General features: G+C 43.9%; 1 long non-coding RNA gene across 1 annotated transcript in view; it reads right to left on the reverse strand.

The window, feature by feature from the left end:
- Window positions 1-3876, reverse strand: part of LOC112482171 — a 15783-nt gene extending 11907 nt beyond the window's left edge. Inside the window, exon 1 of the long non-coding RNA XR_003047221.1 lies at window positions 3527-3876. This is a non-coding gene — a long non-coding RNA (uncharacterized LOC112482171). The remainder of the gene's footprint in view (window positions 1-3526) is intronic.
- Window positions 3877-3883: the final 7 nt, after the last annotated feature.

The following is a 3883-nucleotide window of genomic DNA, read 5'->3' on the forward strand; positions in this document are numbered from 1 at the left end:
GTCTGCGTGCCCCTCTGTAAAACAAACACCGTGGCTGGAATGATGAGACCCATCGGTTATCTTATGTCAATTGGGGTCTACCCTGACAGCAGGGAACGGAGTCAATCCTTGGGTCCTTGCTGAGTGAGGCCAGGAAGGATTGAATCTGGGGAGGCAACCAGTAAAGGTCACTATCCCCAACTTGCCAGGTCCTGCCACTGCCCTAGTTTAGGACTCAATGCCTCTTACTCAGAGAATTGCAGTAACTATCTTACTGTTCTTCTTCCTTTAGTTTTGGCCCATATCAGCCCCAAACCACAAGAATGACCTTAACATGTAGATCCGATCATGTCATTACCACATTCAACATTTTTTGATGTCTCACCCTCATCTATAAGATAAATTCTACAATGCCTTAGCTTATTAAATAAAGCTGTTCGACATCTGGCCTTTGGCTATCTGTCTATCCTTATTCATCTTCATTGTCTTCTTTATACTTTAAGCTTCAGCGAAACTGAATTACTTGTGGTACTGTTCACATACAGTAATTTCTCATATGCGTTCCCCCAAGCCTACCTCATTCTAACTTCTCGGACTCCTTCTTGGTCTTTTCAGGCCCCTTCTCCTCCGTGCCCTTTGCCCTTTGTCATACAGTACATCTCTCTTTTCTCACCAGACCAGGATAGTAGTTGGTGGATTATTTGAAAAACCAATGAAATCTGGGATATAACAATAATGATACATACTTTAAACATCACTTATAATGCACTGTTTCTCAATCTATTTTCTATTATGCCCCTAAGGAGCTTTGTTAGACTTTTTTTTCTAATGACATCCTCTCCCCCACCCTTATGACATTTTAATACCATAGCTATTTGTGTACTGTATGTACATGTGCAGGGCCAAGGACCTCAGTTGGGGTGTGGGTCCTCTGATTCAGTTCTGCCTCGGATTTCTTCCACTCCGACAATCTGTCTTCTATGCTTCTTCATTTGGGTTCATTTAAAATGAAGGGGGAACAAGCATTTTAAAAGCAAGCTCCATGTAGAATCACACTCAATTTTTATGATTCTCTTCCCATGCCCACCATTCGACAGATTTTTTTTTAATTTGCTTTTATCAAGTCTTTCATAGCACTTAATTTCATTGTCTTAAAAACAACACATTCACCATCCCCACACACTTATACTTTATCCCTATGTAATGTCTAATGGGATTTTATCATTTTAAACATAAGACAGCCACACAACTGTTGGTGGGTGCGACAAGAAGAAAATATACAAGGAAACAAAGAGATGAAAGAGTAACATAAAGAAAATAGTAACTAACGCTTTCACAGAACTTACATCCAGTACTGTTCTACAAGAGTCAGCTCATTGAATCCTCACAAGGGAGATGCTATTATTACTATTATTACTATCATTACTCCCAACTTTACTGACGATGGAAACTGAGGCACACGAAGGTCGATTTTATTTTTTGCCGAAAGTTTTTTTTAAACAACCAATGTTTAAAACATTTTTACTGAGATGTTTTTGGACGTCATTACCAACACCTGCTTTCCTTTGACAAACTCTGTTGAACCTAACGTAATCTGTCTTGGACATGGTGCAACTGATAAAAACAGGCCAGTGAAAATTTAATGTGGCCTCCCTTTTGGGTGGTTCGAAAGGCATTTCTATTCTTTCTTAGAGAAGCCAGGGAAGCGAGTTTAGCTAAGTCAGAAGGAGATCACGTGGGGCACCAGAGGGCTTAATTCCTCTTGTTCCCATCCTTTCTTTGCTGCGCAGGGTGACCTTAGCAAAGCACTGAGTAGTCTTTCTGGAAGACTTCTTTAAAACCAACTGCTGCTGTTGGAGTAGATGCTCGAAGCAGCCGTGGGACAGGGGTCAAGTCTGCAAGCAGCCAGCAAACTGCTCTCAGTAGGCTGGGGTCTGAGCTCAGGCCTGACTCCGCTGAGCCCATCTCCCCTTCAACTAGCTATCCACTCCCTGGCTCAGTTCTCTTTTCTTTCCTTTTCCCGACTTCTGCTCCAGAGGCTTCCTTTTAGTTCCTGAGCAGGGACAGCAGCTGCCCTAAGAGGAGCTGCAGCTGACCTGGGTCTTCTAATTGCTCCAGGCTGGCAGCCTGTGACCGTGAGGGTCCAGCTGCCAGGGTACACCATAACCCTCTCATAGACTGCGGATGCCAAAGAATCAGAGATCTTGTTTATTTACTTGATGCTGCAGGCACAATGCCTAGAACAGTGTCTGACACCTAACAGATGTTCAATAAATATTTATGAATAAATGAGTAAATGGATGAATAAATGAAAGACTTGTAGAAGTCATTTGCTTGGTTCATGAGTGCCGTTGATAGTTGTGCGTCAATCTAACGAAAATTGATTTCTGTAATAAGACCGTGTCTCAGAAGTCTTTTCTAAAATAATTTATTTTCAACTACATACAATGTTATATTAGTTTCAGGTGTACAGCATAGTGATTGGACATTTTTATAACTTGCAAAGTCTTCCCCCTGATAAATCTAGTACCCTTCTGACACCACACGTAGTTATTACAATATTATTGACTACTTTCTCTATATTGTACTCTACATCTGTGACTGTTTTCATAACTGGCAATTTGCACATTCCCATCCCCTCCCTCTGAAGAGTCTTGAAGTGTGTTTTTTACCCAGTTCTACATGCCACCTTTTCAATTTCTTTCATTTGTTTCAAACTGAAACTTCCTCTTTCTCTTCTCTTCAATCTAAAAAAGGCTTACCCCTTCTTTACTGACCATCTCAGTGGCTAAGCCTCCAGCCACCTCGGATGACCCGTTAAAAGAGGCCGTTCCCTCCCATAAATACCAATGGCACTGTGGTGGTGATTCTCTTGTATTTTGCATAAATTACTTCCATATCTTTTTTTTTTTTCCTTTTCTTTTCATCCTTACAACTTCCTTGTGTCAGAACAAATGTTACTCTCCTTCTATAGATCAGGAGAAATTGGGAGAGGTTAAGATGCACCCTGAGGGACAGAAGCCTAGAAAAAATCCGAATGTACACTAGAACTCAGATCTCTTCCATCCTCCTAGCCATCACCCTCTTTATGCGGCTGCACAATGCGTGTGCTCATGCTCTGGCATGGATTGTCATCACTCTGTGTCACTGTTTTTTTCCCTACTAGATTTTAAGTTCTTCTAGGCCCTAACCTCTCAGGCTTGCTAATAACAGTAACTAAATGAATAAGTTAATAGACTCTCAAAACTTTAAATCCAAGAATCGGAAAAAAAAAGATTTCCCTGTAAGCTGCTTTCGCAATGCATATAAAGGGCAAAAGAGCCGACAAGCTGGCGTAGGAGGTGGAAAACACTACACAGGCTTCATTTGTCGGTTCATTTTTGCTCAGAAAGGCTTGACTTAAAAATTAATAATAAAGTGGGTCTTTCTATATCCAAGTCAGCACAAAACCATTTGTGGGGAGTGAGATTTATGTACTTGCTTCCAAGTGCCTTTGCGATCTCATCTTCAACATAGCCATTCACGTGGAGGAGGGTGTAGCACTCACCTCTAACGCTGCTGTCGCGGATGGGGGAGCGGTGGTGGCACTACGCAGAAGTGTGACCAGCAGCCGGGGTGGGAAGAGGGTCTGCGGTGGGTGCGGAGCCTTCGGGCACTGCAGGTGGACCCTCTGGGTCTCTCCCAGCCAGCCACCTGATGGGACCAACATCCGACCTCAGATTTAGGGGCAGGCCCTGGGTCCCCTCGGGGCAGGGGGACAGGCCGCAGCATGCCCTTCCCCAAGAGGCCCAGCGCTGGCTTTCGACGGGCGAATCACAGACAAACCCCAAACCGCCCAGGTCCCCGGGGGCTGCGGCTCCGCGGGGCTCCGGGCTGTAACGCGCGCCGGCCCCGCCGCGAAGCA

Source organism: Pteropus alecto, unplaced genomic scaffold (genome assembly GCF_000325575.1).
Source record: "Pteropus alecto unplaced genomic scaffold, ASM32557v1 scaffold35, whole genome shotgun sequence".
Taxonomy (NCBI): Eukaryota; Metazoa; Chordata; class Mammalia; order Chiroptera; family Pteropodidae; genus Pteropus; species Pteropus alecto.